General features: G+C 40.9%; 1 protein-coding gene and 1 long non-coding RNA gene across 6 annotated transcripts in view; one reads left to right on the top strand and one right to left on the bottom strand.

Moving 5' to 3' along the window:
* The window catches only part of OSMR (oncostatin M receptor), a 60,531-nt gene extending 51,383 nt beyond the window's left edge, over positions 1 to 9,148 (bottom strand). Inside the window, exon 1 of one of the 3 annotated variants that reach the window (XM_021077088.1) lies at positions 8,799 to 9,148. The gene's annotated coding sequence lies outside the window, so the exon portion shown is untranslated. Of the gene's footprint in view, positions 1 to 8,517 lie in introns of all 3 variants that reach the window. The other 2 variants (XM_003133904.5, XM_013984748.2) reach the window with 2 other exon arrangements.
* The window catches only part of LOC106506470, a 205,574-nt gene continuing 191,731 nt past the window's right edge, over positions 7,542 to 21,384 (top strand). For 2 of the 3 annotated variants that reach the window (XR_002339806.1, XR_002339805.1), the window contains exons 1-3: positions 8,993 to 9,095; positions 11,086 to 11,274; positions 12,244 to 12,310. This is a non-coding gene — a long non-coding RNA (uncharacterized LOC106506470). Of the gene's footprint in view, positions 8,288 to 8,992; positions 9,096 to 11,085; positions 11,275 to 12,243; positions 12,311 to 21,384 lie in introns of those variants that run through there. The other variant, XR_002339807.1, reaches the window with a different exon arrangement.

Genomic DNA, 21,384 nt, shown 5'->3' with positions numbered 1-21,384 from the left:
TTTATTATAGTTGATTCACAATGTTCTGTCAATTTCTGCTATAAAGTGACCAAGTTATACATATATATACTCTTTTTCTCATAGTATCCTCCATCATGTTCCAACACAAGTGACTAGATATAGTTCCCCGTGCTATATAGCAGGATCTCATTGCTCATCTACTCCAAATGCAACAGTTTGCATCTACTAACCCCAAACTCCCAGTCCATCCTACTCCCTCCCCATTGGCAACCGCAAATCTGTTCTCTGTGTCCATGAGTTTTTTCCTTTTCTGTAGATAGGTTCATTTGTGCCGTATATTATATTCCAGATATAAGTGACATACGGTGTGTGTCTTTCTCTTTCTGACTTTCTTCACTTAGTATGAGAGTCTCTAGTTCCATCCATGTTGCTGCAAATGGCATTATTTTGTTCTTTTTTATGGCTGAATAGTAAATATGTATATATTTACCACAACTTCTTAATCCATTCATCTGTTGATGGACATTTAGGTTGTTTGGGAACAATAGGTTCAATATTTATGTCAAAGAGTTACTATCCTTAATATATAAAGAGCTCTGAGAAATCAATAAAAGACCAAAATCTGTAGAAAAACTGATAAATGACATCATTATGTAATTCAAAAAAAGAAAGAAATATCAATAACCAAAAAGAGAAAAACGATAAACTGGACACTGTCACTAATAATTAAATGTATGAAAATGAAAGCAATAGTTGTGCATATTTCTGTGTGTGTCTGTATGGTGTCCAATGGCAAAGCTTAAAAAGGCTGGTAAGAGTTTGAGAAAGTAGCACAGATACTCACTGATGCTCAAAAAGCACAAGTTTAACAAGGTCAACTGGGCAATATTTATTAAAACTTTGGTATGCATTACCTTTAATGCAGAAACACTATTTCTGGAATTTTGTCCTCTGTTCCTTGTAACCTCATTTTTAATGAGGAAAAAAATTAAAACAACCTAAATATGCATCAAAAGAAACTTAAAAAAACTTAATTATTGAGCATATCTACAAAGGAATACTAGGAAGCTGTTAACAAAAAAGGATGAAATAGACTCATGTGCTGATATGGAAAAATGTCCAAAAAATATTGAATGAAAAAACAAGTTTCTGAAGAGTGTGTGCAGAATACCACCTCTGGAGGAACAGTATGACAACTGTATAGCTGTGCCGCTCGGAGCCCCCCCCTCCCTTTTTTATTTTGGCTGTTTAGGGCCACACTTGTGGCATGTGGAGGCTCCCAGGCTAGGGGTCAAATTGGAGCTACAGCTGCTGACCTACCACAGCCACAGCAACGCCAGATCCTCACCAGAGATGGAACCTGCAACCTCATGGTCCCTAGTCAGATTCCTTTCCACTGTGCTACAACAGGAAACCCCAGAGCTCCCTTTAAGATGGTCTACTGCATAGGTGGCTGACAGTCACAACTGCCACACCTTTGGAGCCACTGCATTCACACCCAAGCCTATAGTCCGCTCAGGTTACTCTCAACCAAGCATCAAGCCAGCCTTCTCCCCTCAACATGGAGCTTCTCTAATAGACAACCTTTGATCAATGCCTCCCCGTCCTTGGCTAAACTTAGAGCTTGAGTGGGCGAGGGAGGGAAGGTGAGCAGGATGAGGGAAATTACAGATAGCTCTCTCGAGTTATGTAATTCTGCAACATAAAGCATTCTTTAAAGCGCCAGTGTGTGTGTGCATGGTTTACTTACATTGAGTTTAGTCTTGTGCAAGCGGTGGCGATTCTATTATTTCCACATTTGAACCCCGTATCCCAACAGGGTTAAACTAGTCAAAAGTATTTTGCGACTCAAATCCAACCCATAGCTGTCAAACAGACCTGAAAAAAGGTTGGTATTTTTAAGGTCCTGGATTAGCCTATGAAGGTGTCATGTGTTTCTCCTTAAAAAAGAAAAATGTGATCTCTCGGGTCCTGAGAAAACACAGGCAGTTTACTACTGCATTTTTAAACATAGTAGAAAAACATACTGCCCTTGGCTTTGGACAGATGGGCACACTGGGTATACAAGATTCCTGTTAGGAAGACTGGGAGTAGAGAGAAGAGACTAAAAAAATAATGTGATGTGTGAGAAATTTACTCACAGGGAGTGCACAGCTGCTGGTGGTTTACACAGTCACACACAGATACACAGTGTATTCTCACACAGTGGAACCTCACTCCATGCTTGCCGAGGGTTCTTTTATCTTATGTTTTTCCAAGTATTCCTTATGTCTTATGTTTTTCTCTTTGTTAAGACACTAATAATTCTGGCTTTTCTATCAGGTGACTAACATTTCATACTTAGACTGGCTATGTTTTATGTGGCTGTCTTCATCATAAGTCAACAGTTTTAAATAATCCACACATTTAATTGTCTCAATGACTGCAATCTGTTGTATTTAGTGCTCTCACTAACTCTTTTTCCTTAGGGGTGGGAAGAAGGGAGGAAGGGGACAGCACAACTATAATTCAGTTTTTTAGAATTTCATATTAAAAGAAAGAAATTCACAAGGCATGTCAATCACATTTATCTCAAAAGGAAATACTATTGCTAGCAGTGTAATCTGAAATACCAGTGAGAGACTACATATTCAAAGTATGGAATAAAAACCTGCATTTAAACAAGATCCTCAGGTGATGCTGAAGGACCCTCTGGGGAACATGAAAGTCTGAGAAGCACCACTCTGTTAAACATTTATTACATATATTTGTCTCCCAGGACACTGTGGATTTATAAAGGAGAAGATCTCTGGTTCCCTGCCCTGATAAGGTGCATGGCAGAGCCCAGGTAGGACGGAAAGTGAAATGTGAAAATGATCCCACTGGAAGCTTACTCTCAGCAAGATGCTTTGCTAAATGATGTACACACATTTACTAACTGAATCCTCACAACGGGCCTCTGAAAAAGATTCGATTCTTATCTCCATACAAAAGTAAGAAAATTAAGGCTAAGAAAGGCTAAAAAGTAACCTGTCCAGGTTGACATGGTTAACCCAGAGCTTGAAATCAGGTGAGGCACTACCCAGTCACATCACACTGCTTCCTCCATGCCTGGAGCATATACTAGAATGGACATTAAGGTATAAAAAATTACTGACAATTGTAAATCCAAGAAAATTTTAAGAAAAATTCCAACAAGATTTTATTAAACTTGACAAGCTATCTGAAATATTTACACAAAAAAGGCAAATGTATGAACATTATATTTTTTCAAGTTCTGGGGGGAAAAAAATCTATCCTACTAGATATAAAAACATACCATAAAGCTATCACATTTAACATGAATGGTACTGGCAGAAGAGACAAAATAGATCAATGAAATAGAAAAAAGTATTGAAACAGATTCTTGCAGAGGTATGGATATATTTTCCTATAAAAACAGAATTTCAAATGAGTTGGAAAAAAGATGGATGTTTAAACAAATAGTATTGAATTAACTGCTTAAAACTTAAAAAAAAAGAGCTGTTACATTTTACCTTTCATTCTATACAAATCTGATATTTTGAAGAGCTAAATGTAAAAACCAAGATAGCAAAAGTATTAGAAAAAATGAGATAATTTTGAAAATAATTTTTAGGTGAAAAAGACCATTCTAAATCACATGAACTCATATGATTGCAGAGTTGCAATCACTGCACAGCATCACCCGAGGATCTTGTTTACATGCAGGCTTTTATTCCACACTATGAATTGTACAGAAATCATATGATTGAAGAGTTGATTACACAAACATTTAAAATGTCTGTGCAGCAAAAGATGATTAATAATAAAAGCATTATGAATGGATAAGCAAAATGTGGCATAGAAATACAATAGGATATTACTCAGTGTTAAAAAGGAAGGAAATTCTTTTTTTTTTTTTTTTTTTTTTTGTCTTTTTGTCTGTTGTTGTTGCTGTTGTTGCTATTTCTTGGGCCGCTCCCGCAGCATATGGAGGTTCCCAGGCTAGGGGTCGAATCGGAGCTGTAGCCACCGGCCTACGCCAGAGCCACAGCAACGCGGGATCCAAGCCGCGTCTGCAACCTACACCACAGCTCACGGCAACGCCGGATCGTTAACCCACTGAGCAAGGGCAGGGATTGAACCCGCAACCTCATGGTTCCTAGTCGGATTCGTTAACCACTGCGCCACGACGGGAACTCCAAGGAAGGAAATTCTGATGTATGCCACACCACGGATGCGCTTTGAGGACAGTTTGCTAAATGAAATAAGCCAATCACAAAAAGGCAAACAAATACTACATGATTCCTCTACTTATATGAGGTACCTGGACTACTCAAATGCACAGAGACACAAAGTAGAATGATGGTTGCCAGGGGATGGGGATGGGGAGTTATTCTTTAATGGGTACAGAGTTTGCAAGATGAAGCGTTCTGGGGATGGATGGTAATGGCGGTTGTACAACATGAACGTACTTAATAACACAGACCTATATGCTTAAAAATGGCTAAAATGGTAAAATTTATATTATGTACTTTACCCCAATAAGAAAAAGATTGGGAAAAAAGAGCATTACACTATAAGAAATATTTGCATCATTCATAGCAAACAAAAGATTAACAAACAGAAAACCTATAAGAGCTTCTGATGAAAACAGAAATAAGATAAAGCGACTCAGGAGAAAAGTGAGCAAAGGACATGAAAGGTCATTCATAGGAGACACACATGATCCATAAATACGTAAAGACATTAAATTTCAGTAGTCATCAGCAAAATGCAAATTAAAATGTCTTATTGGGTTTCGCTCATTTACCAGATTTGAAAATTTTAATTAGGGAGTTCCCTTCGTGGCTCAGTGGAAACGAATCTGACTTGCATCCATGAGGACGCAGGTTTGATCTCGCTCAGTGGGTTAAGGATCCTGCGTTGCTGTGGCTGTGGTGTAGGCGGGCAGCTACAGCTCCAATTCGACTTTTAGCCTGAGAACCTCCATATGCCTCAGGTGTGACCCTAAAAAGACAAAAAAAAATTAAATTAAAAAAAAGATAACCGCTGGTGTTATGAAGATAAGGGAAATAGATTCTCATGCCCTGAGTTTACATTAACACCTGGAGTGGATCAGTAGTAAAATCTGCAGGGTTTATCTGACAAACTGAAAAATGGACAAACCCTTTGATTCAGGAATATCTCTCCCAGGATTCTATTCCACAGAAATACTCAGCCTTAAGCACAAAGACACATGCACAATCTTCCCTGAAGCACTGCTGCTAATGCTGCATGATTTTAGACAACCCAAACGTCCACCTATAAGAAGGGAAAGAACGAATAAACTGTTCTCCTTTGAATAATGAATAAGAATACATTTTTATTTATTCTGTGTTTGTTTTTAACAATAAATATTTCTACTTTTGAATAACATGGGAGTTCCCACTGTGGTGCAGTAGTTAAGACTCCTACTGCAGTGGCTCAGGTTGCTGCGTAGGCACAGGTTCCATGCCCAGCCCCACAGCTCGGATTCAGTCCCTGGCCTGGGAACTTACATATGCCATGGGTATGGCCATTAAAAAAAAAAAAAGAATAACATGGAGCTATTAACAAGAGAAGTACATACAGACATGGAAGATCTCTGACAGGAGTGAAAAAGAAAGCTGTGCAATGATAGTAACATCTCATTTATACACATTAAAATATAGTATATGTATATGATATGCAAATGTATAGAAAAGAAAAGAAAGTCTTAAAATGGTGGGTACCAACCTGACCCTTCCCTCTTCTGATGGCGAGTAGGTGTGATAAAGGTACTCCTATATTTCATTCCATATATTTCTGCATATGTATTCAGCTATTATTTGTAATTTTTTTTGCCATACCCAAGGCACGTGAAAGTTCCTGGGCCAGGGATTAAATCCATGCCACAGTAGTGACCGGAGCTGCTGCAGTGACAACGCCAGATCCTTAACCTGCTGTGCTACAAGGGAACTCCTGTATTACTTTTTAAATATAAAAATAAAACACAGACAACCTGGAATAAATAAATGCTGAAAACCAATAGCGTTTTCAAAGCAAGGACGGGGTTGCTGCGAAAGAAACTCGCACTTTATGGAGCTACAGGGATGTCTGCTTGGAGGGAGGGATATTTCTCACAATATTCTATTAGTTGTATATTTCCCCATTTCACAGTTTTTTTCTTTTCTTTTTTTCTTTTTGTCTTTTTTGGCCTGGACCCACAGCACATGGAAGTTCCCAGGCTAGGGGTCAAATCAGAGCTGTAGCCGCTCGCCTACGCCACAGCAACATGGGCTCCCAGGCATCGGTGACCCACACCATGGCTCACGGCAACACCAGATCTTTAACCCACTGATCGAGACCTCCTGGATGCTCCTGTCCTCCTGAATGCTTCAGATTCGTTTCCACTGAGCAATGACAGGAACTCCATCACATCTTTTTTCAAATCAGGGGGGACTTCCTCCCCCAGGGAAAGGAGGGCCAGGGCTTACTGTTCCTGTAAGTGAGCAAGATGACACTCAGTTTTCCTTCGATCAGAGCCAACAACGCTCCAGCCCAGTTCCCACAAGGAAAACATACTCCTTCCTCTTGTCAAATCCCTGTGCCACTGATTCCTCTTTCAAAACCATGATAGTGTTCCTGACTTGGTTCCTTTTTTAGGACAAAAGGATTACAAAAGACAAGAGAGATTCTGGAATCCCTCTGTGCACCCCTGTTGGTATTCCCAGTCTTTCAGGTTAAAGAAAGGGGTAGAAGGAAAGAAACCCAGTGTGTGAGGAAGGATTCTCCCCAGTGTGGCTCCAGGCCTGCTCTTTGCTCTCGAGGTGGTCTTTGATACACAAAACTTAAGACACATCTGCTGGGACAACAGGAAGCATAACTGGGACCACAAGGAGGTTCAGTTACAGCTGAGAATTATCTCTATCCAGCAATGAAATGTTAGGTGGTGAGCTCCCCGCCACTGGAGGCATCCTAACAGCACTGAATGCTATCAGGGGAGCTGCCAAACGGAGCATGCCCTGAAGATTCTGAATAGGCCACGGAAAGTGCACTCCAGGGCTTTGAAAAGCTTCAAGAATGATTTTGAGGCAAAGCTAAATTTGAGAACTCCTGGCCATTATGACCATTTGGGACCCTTCAGCCTCAAGGGTATCTGAGTGCATTTTATTTTTTATTTTATTTTTATTTTTTGTCTCTTTTAGGGCCGCACCGGCGGCATATGGAGGTTCCCGGGCTAGGGGTCCAATCAGAGCTATAGCAGCCAGCCTACTCCACAGCAAGGTGGGATCCTTAGCCCGCTGAGGGAGGCCAGGGATAGAACTGGTGTCCTCACAGATGCTAGTGGGGTTCGTTAACCGCTGAGCCACTACGGGGAACTCCATCTGAGTGCATTTTAAAGCAGCCCAGGAGCTAGACAAAGCAGGACAATAATGTAGAAACCCTGGGGGAGGGGGCAAAGGACGCTCTAAAAAGAGTCCTAGAGTTTGAGGCACAACAGCGTTATAAGCAAATTCCAAAGCGAAATCCTGACTCACTTGCTAGCTGTGTGACCACAGACAAGTTACTTAACTTCTCCGTGCCTCAGTTTTCTCACTGATAGAATGAGAATGACACAACTACTACCTACCTCGCTGGTGAGACTTAAATGACCTAGCATATGTACAGTACTTAGAATAGTTACCTGGTCCATAGTAAGTATGAAACATTATTATTTTGCAGAGAAGGAAACAGAGGCTGAGGTCCTAAGGTAACCTGACCCAAGCCTCAAGGTTAGTTTAGACGGCAATAAGGCACAAAGCTTCCCTCTAGCTCAAATTAAATACACCACATTCAATTCTATCTTATCCTTTGCCTACATGGATCCCTCTTGAAGAAGCTTGCTCAGTCTTCAAGCTTGGCAGTCACCAAGAGTCCGTTCTCAATAGCACCTAGAGTACTGTGCCTCCCACCATGGGAGAGGCAGGCAGGATGGATGGATGAGTGGGTGGGCCAAGGACTGACCAAAAAAGGGGCGGGGGAGGCTGTCTGTAGGTGTCAGGGCAAAGTCCACGGCTCCGCGACATCAGCGCCACCGCGGTCAGTTCTACAGTCTTGGATAAGTTATCGACCCCCTCCGTGCTTTCTGCCTAGAAAAGGTTTGTCTATAAAAATATCAGGGGAGGGCGGTTGCAAATGCAAGGCTCCCACTGCCCAGCCAGCCAACTCCTTTCGCTCCGCGCCTGCCCCAGACGCCACTGCATCTCCGGATTCCCGCTCCACCTGTGTGCGAGCGCCTCCCACTTCCAGGTGTAAATAGAGACCGGTGGAGGGAGCCAGCCTACTGCGAGAGAAATGACTTCAGGTGGGAGTTAAGGGGACGCGAGGGAACGTGGGGGACAGCAATTAATTCCCAATTAACTTCGGGGTGCTGGGAGAGCGCAGAAGTGGATCACATGGGGATTTTAACTCTACAAGCATTCCCGGACTACCTAAGAGGCGGTGGGATGGAGAACGTGAAAGCAAAGTAGGGGCCGCCGGGGTGGCCCCAGCAGTGTGAGCTCTGGAGAGAATTAGCATTCCAGTGATACGCACCAGGCAGGGGTCCACGGACAAGGTCCCCTCAAAGCACCGTCTCCGAGCACAGCGAACCCCGAGCCAAAGCAAACGCCAGGCCGAGGCGGCGCCGAAGAGTGGAGCAGGCGGCTGAGCTCCGGGTCCCTCGGGAAGGGCCGGCAAAGGTGTCCGATTTTTCCCCCGCGCCGCCCGAGTCCGTCCGTCGGAAAAGCCACCGAGGGAGGCGGGCCGCGCGCGCGGAGGTGGCGGCCGGCTGCAGGGCGCGCGGAGGGGATCGAGGCGGGTGGCCGGGTACTCACCCCGGGGCGGAGGGCTCCACGAGCCGAGCCGAGCCGAGTCGTCGGCGGGGCGGCCGCCGCGGATGCGAGGCCGCTGCGGACGCGGGTGTGGACGTGCTGGGCCGGCCCCTCGCCGGGCTATGAATCAGCTGCGGGGCGCGCGCCCAGGGGCGGGAGTTACGGGAAAGCCGCGGGGGAGGGCAGAGGGCTGAGGACTTTTGCAATTTCCCGTCTCGCTGCACTCTTGGCACTCCTGGGACCCACAGGAATTCGCCTCCTTTGGGTCCGGGCGCGGGGAGCGGACGGGACCCTGCCGAGGTGCGGCTCCCGGGACTCGGCGGGCGGGCAGGACCGGTGGGAAAGGAAGTGGGCGAGGCCTGGGAAGGAAAAGTGGAAACCAAAAACCCGGTGGGCCTGGCATCGCGCCCCCGTGCTGCGCTGCGGCCCAGCTGGCCGGCCGCCCCGCGGACGCGAACGCAGAGCGAAAGCCGAGCGATGGCGAAGGCCGGTGGGGTCCTGCGGGGCCACTTGTTATCCCAACGTAGAGAGAGACCCTCAGAGTTCTCAGGCAGAAAATCTTTGGGCAAAAGGCAAGTGCTCCAGACTAACCTCGGACTGTTTCCATCTGGCATTCAGAGCAAAAAACAAAAACAAACAAAAACCCCTCTGTTTTATGTGTTTGGTAGAGTTCTAGGATCCTGGTTCTCGTTCCTCTCTAGAAATGCCCTGTCACTTTTCCCTGTAGCAACAGTCCTAAGACTGTAATTTCACCAAGAGTCGTGTGAGCTACAACGTGTCTTCTTTTTCCTCTTCCAAATACCGTCCAATCTTTGAAATGCATATTTCTTATACAGGGTCTTTGAAATACATATTTGCCTGCTCCTTATAGTTGATGGTGGACTATTTAAAGGCATGTCGGCTTTGGAGCTGGTGTGGAAACCGTCTTACTACGGCTGCTACTGTGGCAGCCCTGAGCCTGGCAAAGAGAGATGGGGGCAGGGACACCCCACAGCTCTGAAGGCTTGTGCATGGGGCCTGGCTCCCAGTTACCTCAGCCCAGTGCGGCTCCTGCAGTACCACAGATGGCCGGGACTGGGGTTTGGGGAGAACCAAGAGCAATCAAGAAGGATCACCCATCTTAGAACCACTTCTTGGCTGGATGGCTCAAAATAATCAGCCCAAACGTTACTTTTAACCACTTTTTTTTTTTTTTTTTTTTTTTTTTTTTTTTTTTTTTTCTCTTCCCAGTGTCATCCCAGGGAAAGAATTCTTTTCCAGGGCTAAATACACTTAATCTCTAATGGCGCCAGGAAGACCATGGTGGATGTAGTAAATATTTGATGATAATGAAGTAAAGGTACTTTTGTCTAAATACATAAAGGTCCTTTGCCACACCTCTCATTACTTGAAGAGTTTTAAGGAGTCCATTAGTTTAGCCATCTGCATGGCTATGGAAGCTCTGCCCAACCAGGTCCCAAAGGCTTACAAAGACTTTTGATTCTCTGTTTCACTGAGTGAGGAAATGCCAATTTCTTCTTTACATAAACAGTTCAGAGGAGGTGTCTCTTATAGCAGGTGAGATGCCGAATAAGGAAATATTGAGTAATGAGGATTTCTACAAAGTGAGTCTTAACTTACTTTGGGTTCCTACAATGGCTGAAAGAAACTAAGTTGCAAAAAATTAGGTACTTTTGGTTCATGACCTCCAGGAATTCCCTTGGTGAAATTTGAAACTGGCCCTCTTTCCCTGAGGTCAAGGAGAGACTGAAGAAAGAGACCAGTTCAGATTGGTAGGTGGCAGTTTTAATAAACAGGGATCTTACACAGGAGGCTTGTCTCCTGCAGCATCAACATAGTACCTTTCCTCACCTGCTAGCCAGAATCTTAAAAGTTTATATAGAAGCCTTGATGGGGTTCAGGCTTGTATACAGACAAGATGATCTCAACAACACATTGCTCTCTCAAGAATGCATCTTTGACCTTGGCTCCTGGTACAGGAACAGTGAAATACATTCTGAGCACAGAAGAACAAGGAGCCTCTAATTGCCTGGGTCCAGTTTGAGGGTCAAATGGAGGTCACATCCTCTCAATGACATCCTGCAACAGGTACCCAGGTAGAATTCATTTATTTTGTATACAGTTCTGGTTTCTTGAATATATTCTTCTTTCTAGCGACTAGTTAGTGTAGCACCTGCAAATCTGTGATCATAGCATTAGGTTGGTGTACAAGATTGAATAGCGACCTTCAAAAATTCAAGTCCATTCTGACTTCAGAATTTGACCCTATTCTGAAATATTGTTTTTTCAGATTTAATCAAGTTAAGATGACATCATACTGGATTAATCCAATGACTGCTGTCCTTATAGGAAGAGGGAAATTTGGACACAGATACCCAGGAGGAATGCCGTGTGATGAGCAAGGCAGAGATTGGAGTTATTCTGTCTCAAGCCAAGGAATGCCTAGGATGGCTGGCCACCAGCTGATGTCAGGAGAAAGGTACAGAGAAGCATAGCTCTCAGCACACGTTCATATATTGTTAGAACAAAGAACGTTAAACAACTCAGGGATGCATTCCTTCAAGGAAATAAAACCAAAACCAAAATAAAACAGATTGGCGTGTACACAGGGAGTCAATATGGCCTTGGCACCTGGGAAAGGAGTCTTATTATTGAAGGAGTGCCAGCATTGGCATTCCAGGAAAGGAAGCATTTAATCTTTATTTTTCTTAGGGGCATTCTTCTGGTCAGTGCTCCCTTTTCTTTTGTAATTAAAGCAGATGTGCAATGTTTTGTTTGACAGGCCATGAACAGGTTTTGTTTTAGTTAGCATAAAATTCAGGTTAACTCACATATAAACCGGAATGACTTCCCCATACCTGAATATGGGAAGATTTCTTTGATCAGTTCCCTGTCCCCTTCTTGTCCTCCACTTGTCCCCTAGATGCCCGTGTGCCCAAGGCTCCATCCTCGATATTCTTCTCTGAATCCACACAGTCTCCCAAATGATCACATCCACGCTTCTGATTTCCATGGTCACTGACTTCCATGTGCTCTGATGACCCTTGAATCTTCCTTTCAATGCGGTCATTTCATCTGAACTCCAGACCCATTTATTTGTCCATCAGAATCAATATGTCCAAGTTCAAACGCTTCCCTTTTCCCCCTTGATTCTCTTATATTAAGTGAATGACCCAGTCTTTAATTCAGATACCAAGTCAAAACACCTGGGAATGATCCCTGATCCGTTCTTCATCATCTGCCACCTTCCACCAGAAAGTCTCATCTGTGTGGCTCTTACAGGAGAGGCATGAGTGGAAGGCAGCCCTGCCTTATTACCCTCCTTCTCAGGGGGAGTATAGTTCTATAAAGGTCAGGAACAGTATGTAGATATGGCTATGGATATAGATACAGGCATATGAAATCAGCTACGTACATTGTGAATTATATTTCTGATTTTATTTGGCAGTTTTTGGTAACCAAACTGACTGAATTTGAAGGAATTGGGAATTTTCTGAAGAAAGGGGCTTAATCCAGTAAGTAGTGATGATGATTTACAATTACCTTCTTGGATGAGAATTCTCTATTGGGGGCGCATGTTTATCACATTTGACATTTTCAGGATTCGCTTTTAGTTCTGAAAGTGTGCTGCTGTGGTTATGAGTATTGGTGATTCTGGCATTACTTCTAAGAAAACTTAATGGACATTAAAATGTTATTTTGTAAATGTATTCTTGTGAAAAACTAAATAGGACTTTTGAAAAGTTTCTAATCTCAAATATATCATAAAGCTTGATTAGTTAAAAGACAGCTATCATTTCCAAATTAAAAAAAAAAAATCCAAAGCAACAAAAAAAGGGAGCCAACAATGGCAAACTAAGATGTTGAGTGTTAGAGGGGCGCATGGACTATCCACATTAGATCATTTCAGGGGATTCCCTGTAAGTACTGGTGTATAAACTGCTTTCCTTCAATATCTGTTAGTGAATTTAAGTGAGGGATAACATCATCCGTAATAGCTCTAAAGGAGTTTCTTCCTTGAGCTTGCTCTTACTGGAAGATTCATTGACAGATGAATTGGTTCTGCACCGTCCACCTTCTCCTGGATATTCTGATTGTGTTCACACCTTGTTCCAGAAATCATCAGAAACCAGACAACGGGGGAGAACTATTTTAGATCTTTTTATTTTTTTGTTCCATGGGCTTTAGGGGTAATGTTGAATATATGTTCGCTTGGATTCTCTTGGCCTACAGTTATGGGGGTTAATAAAAATGAGCGCAGGAGTTCCCATCGTGGCTCAGCAGAAACAAATCTGACTAAGATCCATGAGGTTGTAGGTTTGATTCTTGGCCTCACTCAGTGGGTTCAGGATCAAGCGTTGCTTTGAGCTGTGGTGTAGGTTGCAGATGCAGCTTGGATCTGGTGCTGCTGCAGCTGTGGTGTAGGTCAGCGGCTACAACTCCAATTCAGCCCCTAGCCTGGAAACTTCCATGTGCCTTGGTGCGGCCCTAAAAAGACAAAAAACAAACAACCAAACAAACAAACAAGTGCAGTAGTGAATGCTACAGGACAGAACATTGATCCTGTTAGGAGAGAAGTACTTTGGGGGAAAGTTAGGTGGGAACTTGGAGAACTTTTGAAAATGATTGGCTAAGCTTGACCTAAAATAAGTCTGTAGTTGTGATATATTTAAATGGCTTCTCTTACAGACAGCATGTATTTGGGATTTTTAAAAAAAGTTTATTCTGACATTCTCTGCATTTTAATTTGATGGGAAGTGTTTAGCACACTTAGAATTACGGTAATTATTGATATGGTGGGGTTTAACCTGGTTTCTGTTTTGTTCCCTCTGCTTTTGTTCTTCTGTTTCTCCTTTTCTACCTTCTTTTACATTACATGAATTTTTTTAAGAATTTTATTTTAAATTTGACTTGTGGGTTTTTGTTATACCACTTACCAGAATTTTTTGGTGTGTGGATTATGGATTGCAACATGTGTCCTTGATTTTTACTGTACCATATCACCTACCAGGTCCATTTAACCATGCTCCTATCCTTTATGTTATAGTTGTAAAATGTATTACATTGATGACCAGATAAAACTGGCACGTGATATGTATTTTAAAGAAATTCAGAGGAAAAATAGTCTTTTTTATACTTAGTCACATATTTACTTTTACCCTAGGGTGCTTTAATCCTACCGAAGATCTAAGTGTCCATCTGATCTTTTTCCCTAAGCCTGAGGAGCTGGCTTTAGCACTTTTTTTTTTTTTTTTTTTTTTTTTTTTTTGGCCACCCCATGGCATATGGAGCTCCAGGGATCAGATCTAAGCCACAGTTGCATGTGGCTGCAGCAACGCTGGATCCCCAACCCACAGAGCCTGGCCGGGGATTGAACCTGCATCCCAGTGTTCCCAAGAGGCCGCCAATTCCATTGTGCCACGGTGGAAGCTCCTCTTGAGCACTTTTTTAGTGCAGGCATATTGGAGACACATTCTTTTGTTTTTCTTTTATTTTAAAATGTCTTTACTCATTTAATCCTTTAGGATATTTTTGCTGGATATAGGGATTCTCAGTTGACAGCCATTTCCTTTCAATGGTTTCAAAATGTTGTTCCATGGTTTTCTGACCTCTGTTGTTTCTGATGAGAAATTATCAATTATCCGAGTCATTGTTCCCCTGTATATACAATGTGTCATTTTTCTTTGGTTGTGTTCAGTATTTTATTTTTTTCTTTGTCAATAGTTTGACATTGTTGTGCCTAGAGATTTAAAAATTATTATTATTATTATTCATCGGGCCTGACTTTTGTCGAGTTTCTCGAATTTCCAAATTGATGTCTTTTACCAAATTTGAGGAATTTTCAGCTAGTATTTCTTCAAAAAGTTTTTCTTGCCCCACTTTTTTTCTCCCCTCTCTCTCTCTGAGAATTCAGTTACTCATATGTTGGTCCCTTCATACAGTCCCAAATACCCACATGGCTCTATTAATTCTTTTTCAGTCTTTTTCCTTTGTGTTTTTTCAAACTGAATTTCTATCAAACTATATGTAAGTTTACTGACTCCTATCATCGTCATTCTGCTATCAAATTCATCTACTAAATTTTGTATGATATGGAGTATATATTTTAGTTCTCAAATTTTTCTTTTCTATTGATATTATCCATTTCTTCACTGATATTTACTATCCTTCACTGATATGTATTATCCATGTCTTCACTGATATTTGTTTAGATCACAATGGGCATATTTTCCTTTACCTCATTGAACATACTTCTAATTGCTGCTTTTAAAGCATTGCTTGGTTATTCCAACATGTAGGCATCCTAGAGTCAGGGTCTACTAGTTGCTTCTTTTATGAGAATGAATCACATTTTCCTGGTTTGTTTATTTGTTTTTGGATTGTCAATTAATTTTGGATTGCAGCTTAGACATTGTAAATATTATGTTATGAAAACTGGATTCAGGGAGTTCCCATCATGGCTCAGTCAGGTTCACTAAAACCTGACTCGCATCCATGAGGACGTGGGTTCGATCCCTGGCCTTGCTCAGTGGCTTAAGGATCCAGTGTTGCCTGTGTAGGTTGTAGGTGTGGCTTGGATCCTGCGTTGCTGTGACTGTGACGTACACAAGTGGCTACAGCTCTGATTGGACCCTTAGCTTGGGAACCTCCATATGCCATAGGTGCGGGCCCTAAAAGGACAAAAAGACAAAAAAAAAAAAAAAAAAATGGATTCAGTAATATTCTTGTAAAGATTGATTTTCTTTTTAAATGGTCTGTTTAAAGTAGTTAGACTCAAACTGCCAGCCTGATGTCAATGGAGTTCCCATTGTGGCTCAGTGAGTTAAGAATCTGACTAATATCCATGAGGATGTGGGTTTGATCCCTGGCCTTGCTCAGTGAGTTAAATGATCTGACATTGCCATAAGATGAGGCGTAGGTCACAAATGTAGCTCCAATCTGCTGTTGCCAGTGGCTGAGGTGCAGGCCAGAAGGTGCAGTTCTGATTCTACCCCTAACCTGGGAACGTCCATATGCCACAGGTGTGGCCCTAAATATATACAGTATAAATATACATAATATATTTTATAATATGTATTATGTAAATATATAATATATAATAATAATATATATAACAATATATAATATATGCATTTTTTAAAAAGCATGATGTTGATTACAGTAGTAGCAGCTCAAATCTAAGTTTAGTTCTTCGTTTTTATCTTTGTTTTTTGGCCTCAGCTGGGCTGTTTTGAGTCTGCCTTGCACAATCATGGTTCAGAGATCATCCTTGTAGAGTTAAACACAGAACATAAATTTCTTTTCTTGCCCTCTCTTTTCTGTTATTTCCTACTTCACTTTGCAAAAGATGTGGTTGCCTTAAACTCCGACCTCTGGCTCTTCAAGCCAGATATATTGTGTACTTTCTAACAGAGTTTTAGTTACCCCCACACTGCACAGACTTGAGTAGTTTCAAGCTAAGGGCCATGACATGTGGGAAACTCACTCCATACTCTTTTCTCTTTTCCAAGTGTTAACTCCCCTCCAGTATCTTCCTGCTTTTGTCAATTCTCCATTACTTTTAAGTGTTTTTTAAACAATTTTTGCTAATGTTTTATATTGTCATACGCAGGAGGGGCAGTTTAATAGATGCTACTCAGCTCAGACTGGAAGGGCACTCCCTACATTTAAATTTTAAAGTCCTAAGTGACTAGCTTATTGGGAGAAAATAGTAGGAACTCTTTTTTCCTTTGCTAGGTTAGATTTCTCGCCAATAAAATAGTCTTCTGAAAACAATCCAGTTTTTCAGAAGATTGAAATATATTTACCTTAGACTTCAATCTGGAAATTGATGAAAAACTGCTGAAATCAGGTAAGATTAATCTGTTATCTTAAACAGCACATTAGGATGAAGATTTATGAGTAAAAACGACACTGTATTACTAAGGAAAGAGTTTTAGGGAAAAAAAGAGGATTGGTCGCACTTGTCCTGGAATTTTCTGTGAACTTTGTTCAAATACCAAAACCAAAAATTTATTTGAGGGAGTTACAGTAAGCTATATCTTAATCTTTGTGATTCTATTTTTGTTTAAATAAATTTCATCTAGACTGAAATGAAAACTTCCTACAGGCACTCCCTTCTATATTCAACTTTGCCAGCTTCTTGAGAGTAGCTCTTTTCATTTAATTCTAACACAACAGCAATTATTTTGTCCATTATCAAATATTATCAGGTGATGTTTAGTTAGTTTGGAATAATACTCAGGTAATTTCCACATTCCAAGGGCACTTTGTGGGAAACAGGCCGGGGAGAAAGGTTCATTCAAATGAACACAACATAATCAAGCTAAACTAAAATAAGATGAAAAACCCCAGAAGGAGAGAATTGTTATTAAATTAATGTTATTAGATTTTATAGCAAAAATTATCATAAGAACTTGTTTTCCTAGAAATTACTGGAACATGATGCCGAAAGATGAAGGTATCAGTGTTAAGGAAAAGAATGACAATAGACAATTTCCTTTGAAAATACCCCTTCCTTTTAGAAAAAAAAGGAATATTTACCTACCTGGAAATTTAGGCTTACAAACATTCATAGTTGCAAAATTACAGCACACACAGACACTCATTAGAAAAACATTGTGGGGAAGTTGGGAGAAAAAAAAAAAACTCTTTGTAATAGCAAAAACTAGTAACCACCTAAACATCTTCTAATAGTAGACTGAAAATTCTTCATGATTTATCCTTTTAAGAGAAGGAATATTATGTGCTCTATGCGACTATAGAAATATGTCTAAGACAAATGATTAAGTGAAAAAAGTAAGAGCCAAAAATTGCATTTGTTGTTTTGAGGAGGATGACAAGGAATTGGTGACTATGGTTGTTCTTGGGGAGAAGGTCTAAAATGGGGGGGGGTGGTATGTAAGGGAGGCGTGTGCTTTTCATTTGAGGCCTGTGTGCAGATTAGTTTTGATAACTTTTTTTTAAGTAATACTTTTAGAAAAATCAAAGAATTCAAGGAAATTCACTTGTTATTTACTTCAGTTGCTGTGTTCAAGTTATAATTGATCATAATTTCTTTAAAGATATAAAAGAAACAAAATTAATTGCCTCTGGGGAAGATAGCTGGACAGAGAGGAGAACTTTAACTGTACCCTTTTGTATCTTTTGAATTGTTATCCATGTAAATACATCATTGAGCAAAAGATGAAAAATGTTTAAAAGTGATGATTAACTCAGGCATAAAAAAATGAAATAATGGCATCTCCAGCAACACGAATGGACCCAGAAATTATCATCCTAAGTGAAGTTAGTCAGACAGTGAGAGACAAACATCATATGCTGTCACTTATATGTAGAATCTAAAAAAAGGATATAAATGTACTTACTCAAAGACTTTGAAAAGCTTATGGTTACCAAAGAGGACAGGTTGGTGGGGGGGAGGGACAGGTTGGGGATGGAAATGTTCTAAAATAGGTTGTGATGATAGCTGTACAAATATAAATATAATAAAATTCATTGAATTAAAACGAGTGATGATTAACAACCACGAAAAACGAGGCACCGATCCAAAGTGTTGTATGTGTGAGTCCAGCATGTCAACCGGTGGGCTTCACCCAGTGTGAACAGACACAGCCAGGTTCTGCGTAGTCTGAGTTTAGATGCAGACTGCATAGCAGTTGTCTGAGAATGCCGGCTCCTAGAAGCAGTTTTAGATGTTGACTTTTTAGAACTGGGCTAACTAGAGGTTCTAACTCACAGGGCACTAGGTTGGGGGCACAAAACCTCCCATGGGGAAGAGGGATCCTTATCTCAGGAAGTCCATGGCCAGGAAACCTGGACTTCAGGGGTCACCCTCCAGATAATCCTGTTTATCTCCTTCTATACATTCTTATTTAAGAAACAAAACAAAACAAAACAAAAAAACCAAACCAAACAAACCAAAAAAACCCTCTCTGTAGAAAACCATAAAATTATAGAAAACTATGAGGAAGAAAATCATTTTGTTTATTTAAAGTAGGGAAAAACATCAACCTAATACTACTTACTTATTTTAGCCACATAATTGGCAATAACCCAAATGCTGCTATTTAGTTACAACAGTGGAAAGATGGAAGCAGCTGGCCTGTCTTAGATTCACTTACTTAAGGCATCACTGGGCTAGGTGCAGGGATACAGTGAAGTTTGTTTTTCACGCAGGTCATAGCTGATGCCAGTCAGATTGTTCTTCCTCTTCGGGGATGGAGGCTGCTTCAGCCATGCATCTGGACCACTTGGCTTCCAGAGTTACCTGCAGCAGCGAAGGAGAGGGAGAGAGCGTGACATGGGCTGGTTTTAAGGACCAGTCCCTTTCACCTAAATTCTATTGGCTGGAACTCAGTCACACGGCCCCAACCAAACTATAAAGGAGGCTGGGAAATGGAAGCAACCCAGGAAGAGGAAAGAGGAGCAGGAAGGTGTGAATACATTGTCTGGGCACAGAAGGAAGTTTGTTCATAAATTATGATATACCTTTGTGATGGAATATCATTCAGCCATTGAAAATCAGGTTTCAAAGGGTGTTAATGACAAATACCCATGATAAGTAAAAAAGCAAGATACAGAATCTTTATGATTCTGATTTTGGAAAAATGTAATATTTATACGTGTATATGTGTACATATAAATATTGACTAAAAGGAAATAAAAAATTTTTCTTTGTGGTTATCTCTAAATGGTAGGGTTATAAGGTTTTTTTTTTAATCTTCTGAAGAAATTACTAATTTTCTTCAGTGATAACATTTCTTTGAAATGAAATATGTATAATCTGAAAAACAGGTTTTTTTAAAAGTAAAAAATCCTCATGTCATCTGAAACTAGAGCATCACTTAAAATTCCTTTAGAAGTTGCTGCAGACTATGAATTTGAAGTTATGCTAGTTGTTTTGTTTTTTTTGTTTTGTTTTGTTTTTTGAATCAGCAGAGGGCAGCTCTCTGCTTTAGTGCTTATTTTCCCTCAGAGTAGATGCTAGCCAAATTCCTTGTTTTACACATTAATTGTGGTCAGAGTTGTGTATTCAACGTATTCTTTTGGGAAGGAGGAGCCAAGTCTGAAACTTATCTTTGTCAATTGCAACGTTTATAGACTAGCATATGTTTTGCTGAATAGGGCAAAAAAGCAAACCAGGCCAGCCTTCTGGGAGGTTTTAATCTCCCACAGACGGCTGCATATTCTAGTAGGACAGGACTAGATGGAAACCACATTTCCTTTGTGCAGGGAGACTTTGCAGATTAAAAAATACATATAATTAAAAAATAAATATCATTTTTAGTACCTATAGAGGGCGAAGAATATTGATAGGATAGAAACAGACACAATACAGACACTCATTTAACAACAAGAAAAATTGCTGGCTGTATATTTTAAATCCAACATGTTAGAAAAATTTACAAGATCGATCATGTCCAATGTTAATGAGCATGTGGCTCTGCAATTATTTCTCAAACGCTATTAGCGGGAGTATAAATTAGCCTTTGTACTATCAACACTTTAAATGTAGGCTTTCCTTTGATGGAGAAATCGAATGTTTAAGGGTAACTCACTCAGCAGAACTAGCATGTGTGGACATGCAAGGCCTCTGCTGTCCTGCTGTCCACCTTCCTAACCTAACCTGTGAGGTATAACTGTCCTTCTCCATCCTGGTCAGATTTAAGGCAGCTCAGCAAACCTGTCAGTTCACAGCTGGACAAACTGCAGAGAAAGAGACCCTAAAGAGCCCTCTAGTGGCTGCTTTGTAGAGTAGAGGCTCTTTAAGGAATGTTTCCTGTTTTCCCAGTAAGGGGCCCAAAGAAGTTTGACATCTCAGGACACTGGTACTTGGCCTTCCATCCCCCACCCCCAGACTCTAGTACTGGCCAAGAACAGCCCCTTGGGCTTGGCTTTGGTTTTCCCCAGGTGCTGCAAACCCCAGTTTTTTCCCATCAGTGTGCCAATGCAAATAGCCAAGGAATCTGGCATAATCCCCAAAGATCCAGGGAGGGGTTCAAGCACTGGTTCACGTGGTCCTATTTTTTCTTAAAATTCGCAAAAGTAAGAACTGTAAGTACTGTAGAACTATCTTCACAGCAAATTTCGGAGACAAGCACAATTGTTATCCCTATTTTTTTTTTTAGTTCAATGAATTTTATTATATTTATACTTGTACAACCATCATCACAACCTAATGTTAGAACATATCCATCCCAAGCCCCCAGTCCATCCCTCCCTCCCCCACACCTGACCCCTTTGGTAACCATAAGTTTTTCAAAGTCTATGAGTCTGTTTCCATTTTACAAAAAGTTTGTTTGTATCCTTTTTTTAGATTCCACATATAAGTGATAACATCTGATGTTTGTCTCTCACTGTCTAACATTACCTAGTATAATAATTTCTAGGTCCATCCATGTTGCTGCAAATGCCACTAATTATTTCATTCTTTTTTATGGTTGAGTAGTACTCCATTGTATATATGTACCACATCTTCATTATCCATTCCTCTATCAATGGACATTTAGATTGCTTCCATGTCTTGGCTATTGTATATAGTGCTTCAATGAACATTGGGGAACATGTATCTTAGCAAGTCATGGTT

Source organism: Sus scrofa, chromosome 16 (assembly GCF_000003025.6).
Source record: "Sus scrofa isolate TJ Tabasco breed Duroc chromosome 16, Sscrofa11.1, whole genome shotgun sequence".
Classification (NCBI taxonomy): domain Eukaryota; kingdom Metazoa; phylum Chordata; class Mammalia; order Artiodactyla; family Suidae; genus Sus; species Sus scrofa.
The sequence above is the reverse complement of the archived record's forward strand: the minus strand, read 5'-3'. Positions and strand labels throughout refer to the sequence as shown.